Genomic DNA, 16,229 nt, shown 5'->3' with positions numbered 1-16,229 from the left:
TTATTTTGGGACGGAGGGAGTAACTTTTAATGGCTTGGTTTAAACAATTTTTTTAAACCCGCTTAACCTAAGAATACATGTTTCGATATGGAAAAATAAATACCATATTCACAAACAAGATGTTACTATGGGCATGAAAACACAAGAACAACAGGTCCATCCTCTTCTTCTTTTTGCAATGCTTCCTGTCTTGGACTCGATGTGCTCTACTTTACAGTTGTGTCTCTTTTGATATGGTTGCAAAATACAATGCATAGTCCTTGCACCACCCTTATTTTCTTCATCAACCCCTAGGGCTATGCTTCCAACTCTCGTTGGTTCACAATGTCGTCATCATCATTTTCTCTCTCATAGCATGCATGCTCTGTTGGATCATGAACGACGAAGGCGACCAATGCGTCATTGGGAGATATTGTGGTAAAATTCGGTCTTTGTTCGATCATCAACACCATAGTGGGACCATAGCTCCAAGGGACTAGCTCACAATGAAAGAATCATTCACGCATTCACATCCATTGCTCTTCAATGACACGACAAGATATTTCAAGCTCCGAAAAATATAGTATTTGGAGTGTTCATGAACATGTTGACTTCTTCCGTGAGAAACTCCATTTTTTTCTATTGTTGAATACGTTCATCACCTTCAAAATATCTTGGCGAGACAATCCCGAATCTCATTGGAAGTCTTTAAGAGGGTGGTGGAATCTTGATGGTTCTAGGGCACGGCTTGACGGAGCATGTGAAGGGTGGTAGCATTGAGTTGATCATCTTCGGCTTCCATTGCAGTGAGATTGTTCGGATCATATGGGTTGAAGCCAAGAATGACGACATCCCAAAATTGAGGGGAAGCACTAGGAACATGAGAATCCATGGAAAGTTTCCAGTTAAAAAAATGAGAAACGTCCAAGGTGGGTGGAGCATACGTGTGGTTGATATGTGGATGCAGGTTGGGCCAAAGTACGTACAATGGGGGTACGAAGCCAAGGGTTTTGGTAGGTATTGTTAGGGAACGTAGCATGTAATTTCAAAAAAAATCCTACGATCACGCAAGATCTATCTAAGAGATGCATAGCAACGAGAGGGGGAAAGTGTGTCCACGTATCCTCGTAGACCGAAAGCGGAAGCATTAGATTAACGCGGTTGATGTAGTCGAACGTCTTCACGATCCAATCGATCTAGTACCAAATGTACGGCACCTCCGAATTCAGCACACGTTCAGCTCGATGACGTCCCTCGAACTCTTGATCCAGCAGAGAGTCAAGGGAGAGTTTCATCGGCACGACGGCATGGTGACGGTGATGGTGATGTGATCTGCGCAGGGCTTCACCTGAGCACTATGACGCTATGGTCGGAGGAGTAAACTGTGAAGGGGGCACCACACACGGCTAAGAGAATAATTGTTGTGCTTTGGGGTGCCCCCTACCTTCGTATATAAAGGAGGGGAGGAGGAGGCCGGCCACCAGGGGCGCACCAAGGAGAGGAGAGTCCTACTAGGACTCCAGTCCTAGTAGGATCCCCCCCCTTTTTCCTTCTCAAGGAGGGGGAAAGAGGGAAGGAGAGGGAGAGGGGAAAAGGAAAGGGGGGCTGCGCCCCCTTCCCCTTGTCCAATTCGGACAGCCCATGGGGGGTGGGGCGCCACGCCTTGTAGGATCCCCTATCTCTCCCCTATGGCCTATGTTGGCCCATTACTTCCCCCGGGGGTTCCGGTAACCCCTCGGTACTCCGATAAATATTTGAAACGTCCCGAAACCATTCCGGTATCCAAATACTATCATCCAGTATATCAATCTTTACCTCTCGACCATTTTGAGACTCCTCGTCATGTCCGTGATCTCATCCAGGACTCCGAACAATCTTCGGTCACCAAAACACATAACTCATAATACAAATCGTCATCGAACGTTAAGCGTGCAGACCCTACGGGTTCGAGAACTATGTAGACATGACTGAGACACGTCTCCAATCAATAACCAACAACGGAACCTGGATGCTCATATTGGTTCCTACATATTCTACGAAGATCTTTATCGGTCAAACCGTAATAACAACATACGTCATTCCCTTTGTCATCAGTATGTTACTTGCCCGAAATTCGATCGTCGGTATCCTCATACCTAGTTTAATCTCGTTACTGGCAAGTCTCTTTACTCGTTTCGTAATGCATCATCCCATAACTAACTCATTAGTCACATTTCTTGCAAGGCTTATATTGATGTGCATTACCGAGAGGGCCCAGAGATACCTCTTCGATACACAGAGTGACAAATCCTAATCTTGATCTATGCTAACCCAAAAAACACCTTTGGAGACACCTGTAGAGCATATTTATAATCACCCAATTACATTGTGACATTTGATAGCACACAAGGTGTTCCTCCGGTATTCGGGAGTTGCATAATCTCATAGTCAGAGGAATATGTATAAGTCATGAAGAAAGCAATAGCAATAAAACTTAACGATCATTATGCTAAGCTGACGGATATGTCTTGTCCATCGCATCATTCTCCTAATGATGTGATCTCGTCCATCAAATGACAACACATGTCTATGATTAGAAAACTTAGCACTACTAGGGAAAACCCTAGTAGTAATGCTTGTTTTAAAGCTAGCAGTAGCGCTTGTACGAGCGCTACCACTAAGGCGCTACAGCTAACTAGTAGTAGTAGCGCCGGAAAGGGAACGCTACTGCTATACCTAGTTAACAGTAGCGCTTTCCTTGGGACAACACTACTGCTAGTAGCAAGTAGCAGTAGCGTTTATTCTGAAAAGCACTCCTGCTAACTTTTCCTGTATTTTTAAAAATACAGCTTATTTTCGTTGTGGTTTTATATACAGTACTTTCATCATATGATTTTATGACCATGATTAGTTATTATATATACAGTACTTTCATCATATTGGGTTTGGATTAGAGTAGTACTTTTGACATGCACCACATGTTGCCTCCACTTAAATCTAATCCATGTTCATTTCACCTACTGATATATATATATAATAACTCATCATGCTCATATAACAATTTAGCATCATGCATCATCGATCATAATAATAAATAACTCATCATTGGTATCATAATAACAAGTCATACTCATCATCATCGATCATACAACTTCTACTTGATACCACATCATCATCATAGTCATCTAACCAATCCTACTTAGTTGTTCTTAGCACATGATCATGAGTATTATTAGCTAGGACCTACTACCTTCTCTTAGATAAAATAGCATAAAAAAAGATAGGCCCTGACTCTCCATTACGAAGAATGGAGATTATCATGTCTCCAATTCTTGCCTTTCACACAATGTTGCTTCCAAGTACCTCCTTACGACTGTCCATACATTTTTCCATTCTTTGATTTTTATGTCTTCACTGGTTTTAGAAATCTGATATGGACAGGTGTGATTCGTAGGATGACCTGGCTGTATGTTCAAAACATCAAGGCGACCATTCTGATACATCAGATGAGGCACACAATCCTTCAGGATTTTCTGTTGAAAAACATAGTAATAACTTCGTAGTTAGCAATGTAGTTAAGTTTTAAAAGAATTTATGCAAAAGATGCACGAATGTCATAATAGTAAAAAATCTTACCGTGGCATCTCCATGGATGTTACCATAGTTCAACACGTGCACTAGTGGCACGTATTGACCATAATGTGGAGGAGTTTGATAATAGATATTGTAATTCTCAAGATCAATACAAAATGCGATCAGATGATTTTTCTCTTGATAAGTTAACTCAGAGCCATCGGTGTCTTCCGCACATTGTTTGAAGAATGAAAATAAGATGTCAACTATTTTGAAATAAACAATATAAATTAGTTAATAACTATGTTTGAGAAACTCACATAGCGGTAGAATTGGAAGCATATCAACAAGGACCCAAATGTCCATATTGTCTTGGTCGATGTCAGGATCACCAAGATCCATGGTGACAAGCATACACTCATAAAAACCATACATCTTGCAAAGTGCTTCCCAATTTGTGCAACCAAAATGGGTTACGCTCTCAGAATTATACAAATTTACTTCAAAATCCATACCATGATGGGTCCTTAGGTGAATTTTCTTTGTTTCAAAATTTTCATGGTCTTCAAAATCCATCCTCTCCAAGACATAGCGTCTTGCATGGCATGGGATAAGCTACTCGAATTGTAAAAGATGAAAATTACACGTTGAAATATTTGAAGTCATGCTTAATTTTGAAAAAAAACACTTGTCGTCGTTGCGTACCGTTTCAACATCGAAGGTCTCCTGAAGCTTAATGCTGAAGCACCGACCTTCGTCCAGGTGAGGCCTATCACACAGACCCCGGCCGTCGTTGCACCAGACACACTCCCCCGGGAGACTTTCGTCGTCCAATACGACATTTCCTAGGTTCATAATTCAAAGATTAAACTTGTACAATTCAATATATGTACTACAAAAACTAAATTAGATCATTATTATTCATCACGGTTTAACTATCGGTCTACCGAGTCTTTTTCTTGGAAACTCTCAGCTCACGTGGTGTATACATTCAACCGTTGGTGATGATCGCTCCTCCTTTCGTCCCCGAGTGCATTACATCAAAATGTCTAGCACACAGAAACGAAGGAGAAGTGACCCCCCACGACAATAGTCGGGATTTTTCATCCTCTCATATGTGGTGGAGACTCCCACTCACTGATTCCTCTCTAACATTTGCGACCATCGGTGATGGTCGTTACTCCTCCTTCCCCTAGTGCATAACAAAGGTCTAGCACCCGGAGAAGAAGGAGAAATGACCCCCACGACAACAGTCGGGCTTCTTCGTCCTCTCTCATATATGGTGGATACACTCCCTCACTGATCTTCTGACCTTCGGTGATGGAGCCTCGACAGACTTAAAGTCAACCCGAAATGTAGTTTAATTATTTTTCTAGAAAATTCAAGCCACTCAATATTTCCTACATATTCTAGCACAAGTCATGCCAGAATTCATGAAAAAAAATCTGGCATGACCATTGCTAAAAAAGGACTTATCGAGCGCCTGAAATTTGCCGGAACAGAAATTAATCAACACTCCGGCAAAACATAGGCCACTATAGGAGGTGTAACCTGCAAACATGGCTGGCCACTTGGGCAAGCACATATCCTATTTGAGTAACACAAGATATATGTTTATATCTACATCATATGAGCATTCAAACTTGATGGAGTAGTTTTCCTATTTGAGCATTCAATAAGCAAAACCAAATCGTAAAATAAATTAGTATTCAAGTTAGCATTCATTCAATAAGCAAAACTAAATCATCTCTTCCGTACATACATCATCGAATATTATCACTAATACATCTCGAATAGTGATCACTAATACAGCTAAAACCCTAGTGAACGACGGGTATCGGCGCGGGCGGTGGACACTCAAAGAGAAGGAACCACCACAGGATCATAGCTCCAGTGAGATCCCTGAAGAACCTGCCAGGTATTGGAGAACCTGCCCTCCAACGCAACCATGTAGCGACGGACGTGCTCGTCCTCCTCGCTGACATGGTGACATACCACCTCTGCGGGGTCCTCAAGCCTCTACACCGCCACTGGCCCACGTGACCGCCACCAAAGAAGGTTCGGGTCAACGACGGGCTGGCTCCTCACCAAGCTGCGCCCCCGGAAGGGAGCACCTCCCAGTACCAGCCCGGCGCCCAGTCCCGGACATGGCCCCTTTGATCAAGTAGGCCTCCTCCGTCGAGTCGATGACGAGGATGCGGGATAGGCATCGTCGACGTCGATGCGGGAATAATTGCTTTAACTAAAAAAATAACAACAAATGTGACACCTAAAACATCTAAATTCTATTAACTACACCTAATTAAAAACCTACATTTTGAATATGATTCGATCATAACTAGGGTTCATACTACATTATTCTAAAATTAAACACCTAAAATACCTAAATTAAATTAGCAACATGGGGTGGCTGGTCTCACCTCGATCGAGGTCGGAGGGGGTCGGTGACGGGGACGACGGCGGGGGTGATGCAGGGCCTCCTTGATTTCTGCAAAAACAAAATATAAACAAAAACATTATTATCGTCATCTTAGGACTTAGTGAAACTCCATAAGCTACATTTAATTATTCTATTCAGATTTACTTATAATTCCCTATTCTATTCAAATTTACTTATTCGAATTTTCTAAAAATTTCCTATTCTATTCAAAAGACTTACATTTACTTATTTTTTCAATTTCATATTTTATTCTATTAAAATTTACTTATTCAAAATTTCTAAAAATTTCCTATTCTATTCAAAAGACCTACATTTACTTATTCTTTTCAAATTACTTATTCAAATTTTCTAAAAACAAAATATACTAAAAACCTGCATTTACTAAAAACAAAAACCTACATTTAACAAAAACTAAAACCTATTTACATAAAGGGGGAGGAGGAGGTGGGAGGAGGCCAAGAGGAGGAGGAAGGAGGAGGAGGAGGAGGTGGGAGGAGGCCAGGAGGAGGAGGAAGGAGGAGGAGGGAGGAGGAGGGGAAGGAGGAGGGAGGAGGAGGAGAGAGCAGGAGAGGAAGGAGGGAGGAGGATCGGAGGGGGCCACCGGCGGAGAGGGAGGAGAGAGGAGGGCGACGAGAGGAGGAGGAGGGAGGGGAGGGCGGTGAGAGGAGGAGGGAGGGAGGGAGGCAGATACCTTGGGGGAGTCGGCGGGGACGGTGGGCGACATGCGGCGAGTGAGTGCGTGAGTGTGTGAGGGAGAGTGAAGGACGCGTGCGGGGTGGGTAAGGTGAGCGTAGTAGTAGCGCTCTTTAGAAACAACCGCTACTACTATTTAGCAGTAGCGCTCATCAGAGGATGGCGCTATTGTTATGTACAATAGCAGTATCACTTTTTAATTAAGAGCACTACTAGTATACCTACATTGCCATGCAACCGTTGGCAACTATAGTAGTAGCGTTTTTTATAACAAAAGCACTACTGCTAGATGGATAGTAGCAGCGCTCTTCGGTGACAAGCGCTACCATTATTTAGCAGCAGCGCTTTCTTATAAAAAAGCGCTACTACTAAGCTTCTATGTATAAGCATTTCCCTAGTAGTGTAACTATCTTTGATTAACGAGCTAGTCTAGTAGAGGCTTACCAGGGACACGGTGTTTTGTCTATATATCCATACATGTATCAAGTTTCCGGTTAATACAATTCTAGCATGAATAATAAACATTTATCATGATATAAGAAAATATAAATAACAACTTTATTATTGCCTCTAGGGCATTTTTCCTTCAGGTATAGGGGGGACACAAGTATTTGTGGTCCCTTCAATCTCAAGGGAGGCATTAAGAGCAACAAAAGGTATTGACTTCATAGCTTTCCCCTAGCTCCTCTTTGACGGTTTAAGGACCTCCTCAGAGATGGTTTCTTTGTAGGACTACAACAAGATCATGAGGTCTGATTAGTGTATTTTTTTACACTTACTCCGCCATTTTTAAGGCACATATTCTTGGATATTTAAAGATGCAAAGATTGCAAATCCCTTTGTATGATTAGTGCCCGCATGTTTTGGACCCCAAAAGGGAAGAAAATGGAGTGCTACATGAAAAATATGAACATAGGAGATCAGATCATGTCAAAGGGAAGCGCCACGGGCTATCCAGAGCCAAAGACGACATCTAGTACGAGCAGGCGCACTCGTACCACTCGCCACAGACACTGTGATGTCATCCCTGACACACTTCATAAAAGGGGCGAGACCCCATTCACAACAGAAGGCATACCATTCGCAATAGAGAACCAGGATCATCATCACCCATTCCCAAAAACCCTAGCCATCGCTGTGTCCATCTCCATAGCCATCTCCGCATAGTTAGCATACTTGTAATCGATACATCGCATATGGCGACATTGTAAGACATTATACAATCATTTATCTTTTTATCAATAGCATCCACAATTTTTTCCATATGTGATCTGATTGCGATATGCGAGTAACCCTTAGGCAATGGGCTGAGGCATAGCCTTGCAGCGCTATCCACTTGGTGCACAAATTGTTGATATGACTTTGCTTAAGTTGAATGTTATTCGTATGTGTTATCTGCAACGTATTTGTCTCTTGTCTTCTTCTTTTTCTAAGACTCTGCATGTACCCAGAATCCCTTAGATCGATCTAGGAGGAGGTAAAGTGTAGGGACACATGGAAGGCTACACTGAACGCCGATGATGGTAAGGATTGGTAGGTAGCCGAAAGCAACTCCTTGGGGATCATGAGGTGCAGTCATTAAACGCTCAATGTGTTGGTCTGGAGAAATCCTTAATAATCGAGGTAACCCTGCAGGGCCTTGGTTGGACAATAGACTCACGATGCATGTTGTTGGTCGATCGTGATGTTATTTGGACGCGTCCCACATATCTATTCGTTGAGACCACATCATAACGGTGTTTACCAGTACCATGTTAGAAATTAAGATAAGATCCCAAGTGCAAGTATAAGGTTGTAAGTAAAGTCCTCATGCCAATTCTTGTTTCCATCTATTTGATCTCTCTCTCTCAATCACAACTCCTGGGAAGCTGAAACCTCATACGAGAATGATATCTTGCTTGAATCCTTGTCTAATAATAGAACTTACTGTGGGATCTATACCAAGGGTCACCCTTGAGGAAAGATGTGAGTACTATCTACATCTGAAACCAGATCAAAGGTAATCAAGGTCCGTGGTCATCAAAGGTGCAGTGGAACTAGTTTGGGGTGGAGCATTCATTTGCTCCCCGCCATCGACCATCTTCCTCTTAAGGCGGTTGATACGTCTCCAACGTATCTATAATTTTTAATTGTTTCATACTATTATATTGTCTGTTTTGGATATTTAATGGGATTTAATATGCCCTTTTATATTATTTTTGGGACTAACCTATTAACTGGAGGCCCGATGTCAGTTTCTGTTTTTTACCTATTTTAGAGTTTCGCAGAAAAAGAATACCAAACGGAATGAAACCTTCACGATGATCTGTCTTGGACCAAAAGCAATCCAGAAGACTTGGAGTAGAAGTCTAGAACTCCACGAGGCGGCCACGAGGCAGGAGGGTGCGCCCAGGGGGTAGGCGCGCCCCCACCCTCATGGGCCCCTCGTAGCTCCACTGACATACTTCTTTCGCCTATATATACTCTTATACCCTAGAAACATCTGGGGGAGCCACAAAACCATTTTTCCACCGCCGCAACCTTCTGTCCCCGTGAAATCCCATCTGGGGGCCTTTTTCGGTGATCTGCCGGAGGGGGAATCGATCACGGAGGGCTTCTACATCAACACCATGGCCTCTCCAATGAAGCGTGAGTAGTTTACCATAGACCTTTGGGTCCATAGTTATTAGCTAGATGGCTTCTTCTCTCTCTTTGATTCTCAATACAAAGTTCTCGATGTTCTTGGAGATCTATTCAATGTAATACTCTTTTGCGGTGTGTTTGTCGAGATCTGATGAATTATGGATTTATGAACATGATTATCTATGAATATTATTTGGTTCTTTTCTGAATTCTTATATGCATGATTTGATATCTTTGCAAGTCTCTTCGAATTATCGGTTTAGTTTGGCCTACTAAATTGATCTTTCTTGCAATGGAGAAGTGCTTAGCTTTGGGTTCAATCTTGCGGTGTCCTTTCCCAGTGACAGTAGGGGCAGCAAGGCACGTATTGTATTGTTTCCATCGAGGATAAAAAGATGGGGTTTATATTATATTGTTTGAGTTTATTCCTCTACATCATGTCATCTTGCTTAATGCGTTACTATGTTCTTATGAACTTAATACTCTAGATGCATGCTGGATAGCGGTCGATGTGTGGAGTAATAGTAGTAGATGCAGAATCGTTTCGATCTACTTGACACGGACGTGATGCCTATATTCATGATCATTGCCTTAGATATCTTCACAACTATGCGCTTTTCTATCAATTGCTCGACAGTAATTTGTTCACCCACCGTAATACATGCTATCTTGAGAGAAGCCACTAGTGAAACCTATGGCCCCCGGGTCTCTTTATTATTATATTGCATCTCTTTTATTTACATCGCATCTCGTCTACTATCTTTACTTTCCAATCTATACAACAAAAATACCAAAAATATTTACTTTACTATCTTTATTAGCTCTCACTTTTGCGAGTGACCGTGAAGGGATTGACAACCCCTTTATCGCGTTGGTTGCAAGGTTCTTGATTGTTTGTGCATGTACCAGGTGACTTGTGCGTTGTCTCCTACTGGATTGATACCTTGGTTCTCAAAAACTGAGGGAAATACTTACGGTACTTTGCTGCATCATCATTTTTTTTCAAGGGAAAACCAACGCATGCTCAAGAGGTAGCAGCGGTAAAGATCTTAAAGAGAGCCTTGCCCCTATATGATAAATTCTTAACTTATTATTATTAATTTTATGATTAATGCTTCTCTAAATATGTAACTAGGTGAGAAAAATCTATATGACAAGGCAAGCTACCTACAAAAGATAAGGAAGATCAAGAAACTAGCGAGCAAGCACAAAGTGAAATGAGCGGAGCAAAATAACCATAAGTTGGAGACAATGATGTATCCCCAAAGTGCACACTCTTAAGGAAGTGCTAATCTCTGTTGTAAAGGTGCAAGAGCCAAAGTCTCTCAAACAGTACCGTGGCTCACCCTATTCTCCTTGGGAAGGATGTCAATTTCACTGATGAGTGGTCTTGTGACGACCACCAAACCTTCACAAACTTTACTACGAAACACCACACTTTTGAAAGCTTTCGAATGGAATCTAATCATCTAAGGTTCCCCTTAACTCAAAGAGTAATAAATCAATGATGAACTAAAGGGGGTTGGAGGCTAATTTTCTTCGGTTGAAGTGTATATCGGGGGATACTCTATCTTTTCACTCAAAGGCTTGGATGGATTTGAGCAAAGGATGAGGAGTTTTAGAGCTTTGGAATAATGGAGTAGGTAAGAGAAACAAGCTCAACTCAATTGCGGAAGAAGATACCCCTTGGGAAAGAAACGACGGGCTATAGCCTACTCAAAATCTGCATGTTAGGATATTTTCCTACAACTTGGAGATTTGGTATGAAATCTATAGCTGAAACCAAAGCCATGTCGGATTTCGGGTGCTCCCAAAGTCCACGAGGAACTTGGGCCAACCTTCAGATAAAGTATTCGGCTAAAACCGAAGCTACTAATTTCAATCGGAGACTTTTTAGGGGTATTTCAATCGGAAACTAAGCCGAATTCCGGGCATCCAGGAAGTCCGGCCCAAAACCTTGGCCTCGAGGCCACACTAAAAAAGCATTAGGGTAAGATGTTTTCCCTAAGATTTTTGGGTGTCACTCTTGGGGAACTTGGGATGAGGTTTTAGGATATCCAGAAAGAATCACGACAGGAGGAACCCCGCGCTCTCATAGATCAGCGCTTCCTGGCCGTTGGATTCATTGCTTGATGCTTCCTGGCCGTCGGATTCGTTGCTTGATGCGTTCTCGGCCGTGCGATCCGCCTCGTGGATGACAACGGCCGTTGGATCAGAACGCAACACTATCGATCGAAACAGTGTCAAAATCTAATGCCACCGCCCGTAAAACTTGTGACCTGCCGAGGGCAATTTCGGTATTTCACCTTGTTGGAAAAGTGCCCAATTAGAGCTAGGGCTAAGAGTGAGCTGGGTCGTTCCCCTCCCCCTCGAGCCCGCTCTCCTCTCCTCCCCGCCGCCACCAGCCATCCTCCCCATCCCACTGCCGCCACCCGTCTTGCTCTCGTCCTCTCTGTCTCCTCCCCTCCCATCGCCCATTAGCCCTGGCATGTCTCCTCCCCACCTGCCGAGCGCGAGGTGCTGGCAGACCGCGCCGTGCCGAAGGCCGCCGCCATAGGGACCGACAAGGGCATCGTGATGAGGTGAGGCTCCTTCTGCCAGTGCGGCTCCCCTTCGTGGTGCTGATCGTGCTTACCCCCCCCCCCTCTCTCTCTCTCTCGCCGCTCGCTCGCTCACTCATCCATGCTCCTTCCATCTCCCGTCGTGCAGGTTGCCGCTGTGGCCGGCATGCCGCATCTCCCATAGGTGATTTGTGAAGGCAGAAATCCTCCTCCAAGCCTTCATCTACTACCTTGCCAGGTGACAAGAGGGGCAGCTCAAACAGGTACAACTAGCTCCATCTTCCTTCTTCTCTGTTTGAGCATGTAGCTACTATTCAGATTTATGTGGTGGAAACATGTTTAGAGAGGTTGCCTAGAGAATTAGATTTATGTGGTGGAAACATGTTCAGAGAAGTTGCCTAGAGAATTGGTTCAGTTAACCTATCAGATTTATTCTTTATGTCATAAGAATTGGCTATTCAGAGAACACATGTGTTAGTGGGCTATGTGTGTAGGAAGTAGGTTTCACATATGTTCTGTGTAGCTTCATGCCTTTATGAAATGGGATGTCTGGTTCATCCGTAAGGGGTCGAAGACATGCCATATTGTATACTGAAACCACACCCTTGCAGTGTTCACAATTGTTGTAAAAGCTTCTATTTTGTTTGTTTGTTTATAGCAAACGTATGAAGTCGATCAACAAGGAACAACTTTATTCATGCACCCTTTTTTTCTCTTCCGCTCTGAGTTTATAGGAAGTTGCTGAAATCACAGAGGGGCATGGAAAGATCGACGAGGCTACTGAAATCAATATGGAAGTTGTTGTTGTAAGTTTGCACGCGCACTATAATTTTGGATGAACTGTTCGTCCACTATAATCATGATGTGTTCATTTGTTGTTAAGCTCTTGCTCTGAACTCACGTGCTCTAATTAGTGTTCTATATAGAGCAACACCTTTTTGTTTTGGCTAATCTCTCAAATCTCCATAAACATATGTTGTCCAAGTATGCCTAATTTTATATTCAGAGGTAGCATCGATCTACTTGCCTCCTTCAAAAGACCATATGTGTTTCTTTGTTTTACTTCTCTTTCGTATCCAGTTATTTAGGTCTGGCACTTAAATACGATTAGGTGTAATGTGAAGCATTTGCTTCATTTTCTTGACAGAGGTACCAATTGCTGGATCGTTTATGTTGCTATCTGTTGCAGCAATGTGTCCATGAATTGGGACACCTATGAACTGTTTGATATGCCTTTTACGTGTTTGCTTTTGTTCTTGACAGAGGTGCTTGTGCCTCTTGCATCCTCTCGTGTGCAATTTTTCAATTCTGAAATAGTACATTTAATTGAAGGCTAGAAAAGATTTAGTTCTTATATCAGGAGTCACTACAATCGCCTATTTATTGGAACATTACCCAGTTGCTTCACTTAGGAATTATGACTTGATTTAGATTTATTTTCTTCAAACTTGCACCAATCAATATTTCTAGCTCTTCGCATTGTCTAATCAACATTTTCTGCTTTGGTGAAACCTAAGCAGTAAACTCATGGCTACACTCTCTCTAATGGTGAAACCACTTCTTATGTAACCACCACTCTTGTGTGCTGAGTTGATACTTGACACATGCAATATGAATCACAGGCTTGCCATTATTTCTTTATTTCAACATTTGTTATAGAGGCTTGACATGGTTTTGCCTATATTTTTCGATGTTGGTACTTCTTATGTGAAGGTCTTATTCGTTATTCTTTTATTCAATGACAGTATTATCATGTTTCTGATTATGTTGCTTGTGTACCGTGTTTTATACTCGGTTGCCTGTTGTTGTTATGCTATCTCAGATGCCTGTTATGCTATGCTCTGATATATGGTTACGCGGTTCTTGCTTATTTTTCCAGCGTGTGTGTATGATGTTGTTGGGTTGTTGACATGGCGTGTGGTCTGGTTTCTGCTCACGGTCGAGGCTGATGTTGGGTTGCTAGGTGGCTGTGGGCGTGGTCGTGGGCGGTCTGCTGGTCGTCGTGGACGAGCCACTGGCCGTGGAGGTTCTAATATAGGGCGTGCCCCTGTTTCTGATCATGTCGCTGTCGGTGGGGTTGCTGCTTGCCGGGTGCCTGCCGCTGGGGCTGAGCCTCTTGACAAGCGTAGGGGTGTGAGTCGGCGGGTGCCTACTGCTGGAGCTGAGCCTATCGCCAGGCGTGGGCGTGGCGCTCGAAAGGTGCCTGCCGCTGGGCGTGGCGCCCTACCTCGGCCAAGTGGTAGGGGTGTTCATGGCCGTGTCCCTGGTCATGGTGCTGATTCTAGGCTTGCAGTCGCTGTTGTACATGTGTCTGTCCCTGGTCGTGCTGCTGATCCTGGGCACGACACCATTTCTGTGCATGTGCTTGTCCCTGCTCGTCCTGCTGGTCCTGGGTACGCCGCCACTCCTAGGCGTGCTCGGCCCCTGGGATTGCTAAACGTTACATCCCGCGTCAGCCTGTTGGTTTTCCTCCTCGAAGCCATACAAGTACGTGTCTCTCCAGTGTTCTTCTTTAGTATTTTGTTGGGGTTGATGATAATTATTTCATTACTGTGTTGTTTGCGCTGTGGTTAGGTGATGGTTGGTTTCCTTTTCTGAGCTTGACCGTGGCTGTGGTAAATCGCAAAAAATGGAAAATGTGCGTTGAGTTTCGGCGCGCTCGATACGAAGGTACATGAAAGTTCTTAGTTTGTTGTTAGTTGTTGTTGTTGGCCGTGTGGTGTCTTACTTGGTTCTGCATGTCCTGTTAAGAACATGTCGTTGATGGGCCTTTGCTGAAAGATTGGCATGTTCTCGGTTTATGTGAGTTCAGAGGTGACTGGGGTAGACCGCAACAAACGGAAAAAATGAAAAGGGTCAATTAAATTGCGGCGTCCTGGATGTGAAGGTGCATGAGATTTCTTGGTTTGTTATTAGTTGTTGTTGTTTGGTGTATTGTCTCTTATTTGGTTTTACGTGCCTTGTAGAGATTGTTGTCCAAGGGCCTTTGCTGAAGGACTGGCAAGGTTTCTCGGTCAAGTTTGCCGAGTCCCTTAAAGGTACTTATTAACAAAACCTTTGTTGTTCTGGTTATGTGATTATTGCCTTCCTTTTACCCTTGCTGATAGTTTTTGCTTTGGTGCCCGTTAGCTTGCTATGCAGATAGGTCGTACTACGGCCCTCCGGATTTCTTGTGTCAGTACTGTGGTGCCTCCTTTTGGTTTGCTGAGTGCTCAAAGTCTAGGTCATCCTGGACACAACATAAGATGGTTTATAATCGCTGTTGCAAAGGCGCTAAGGTATATATCCCTCCCTTTAAGGATCCCCCGTCCTATCTCCGGGAGCTCCTTCGATTCGATGGTACTTCTCGTTCTAAAAAATTCATCCGGACTATACGTGAGTACAACTGTATGTTTGCTTTCACTTCGATGGGTGCTACCATTGAATGCTCGTTTGGTGGCAGCCGTGGACCTAAGATTTTCAAGTTCAGTGGTCAAGTGTCTCATCGTATTGGTTCGTTGGTGCCTAGCGGTGATGATACCCCTAAGTTTGCTGAGTTGTATATACATGACCCAGCTAATGAGATTAGACATAGGATGAACGACTTAAATCCAGATGATAAGCCTACTGGGGGTGTGGATGAGAGTATTGTGGTTGGTCTTAGAGACATGCTTAATGAGTTTAACCCATTGGTACAGACCTTTAGGGAGGCGAGTAAGATGATAGCGGATCGTGGTGATGAACCCATTGAGGATATCTCGATTCGTATTATTGGGCCTTCGGAGGGCGATAGTCCACAATTTAGTTTGCCTACAACCACTGGGCTTGCTGCTTTAGTTGTCGGTGGTGGCTTCACGTTAGAGGCATCTTCTCGGGATATTGTTGTTTGCAGTCGTTCCGATGGTTTGCAGCAGATATCTTCTCTGAACACCGCATTCATGCCTCTGCAGTACCCTTTGCTTTTCCCTTATGGAGAGAGGGGGTTCCAGGTGGATGTTCCTCACTTGATTGTTCCTGAAGAAGATGATGACGATGGACCTGGAGATCCCAATCCTACACCTGGAAGTCCGGCCGTTGAGGCGTCCTCTTCATACCCTTCTGGAGGTGGTGATGCTTCCACAAATAGCAGGAATAGGATGACCATGCAGGATTACTATCGTTTTATGTGCCATTACAAGGGTGATTAGCCCAATCCATATATATGTTATGGTCTCCTCTCCTCTCAGTCGGTTGTCGACGCACGTGCGTGCATCGATGAATGTAGACTGTGGTATATCATAAGAAATCAGGATATGCTTAGATCAGAGCACATGCAGGGTATTACTGATGCGGTAGGTGATGGGTGTGTTGATGGTGATGCTCTTGGGAAGAGCACCATTGTACCTTCCAGTCACATCGGCGGT

General features: G+C 43.6%; 2 long non-coding RNA genes across 2 annotated transcripts; both read left to right on the top strand.

Annotated features, from left to right (window-relative positions):
- Positions 1-11,659: 11,659 nt before the first annotated feature.
- On the top strand, positions 11,660-14,517 carry LOC125556228 (uncharacterized). Its single transcript, XR_007305045.2, has 5 exons — positions 11,660-11,868; positions 11,996-12,110; positions 12,582-12,653; positions 13,727-14,334; positions 14,422-14,517. It is a non-coding gene; the product is annotated as an uncharacterized LOC125556228 (long non-coding RNA).
- Positions 14,518-14,595: 78 nt separating this feature from the next.
- On the top strand, positions 14,596-15,383 carry LOC125556158 (uncharacterized). The gene is made up of 3 exons (XR_007305031.2): positions 14,596-14,734; positions 14,814-14,885; positions 14,977-15,383. It is a non-coding gene; the product is annotated as an uncharacterized LOC125556158 (long non-coding RNA).
- The last annotated feature ends 846 nt before the right edge of the window (positions 15,384-16,229 follow it).

The sequence above is a fragment of the Triticum urartu genome, chromosome 1A (genome assembly GCF_056163025.1).
Source record: "Triticum urartu cultivar PI428250 chromosome 1A, HENAU_Tu73, whole genome shotgun sequence".
Classification (NCBI taxonomy): domain Eukaryota; kingdom Viridiplantae; phylum Streptophyta; class Magnoliopsida; order Poales; family Poaceae; genus Triticum; species Triticum urartu.
The sequence above is the reverse complement of the archived record's forward strand: the minus strand, read 5'-3'. Positions and strand labels throughout refer to the sequence as shown.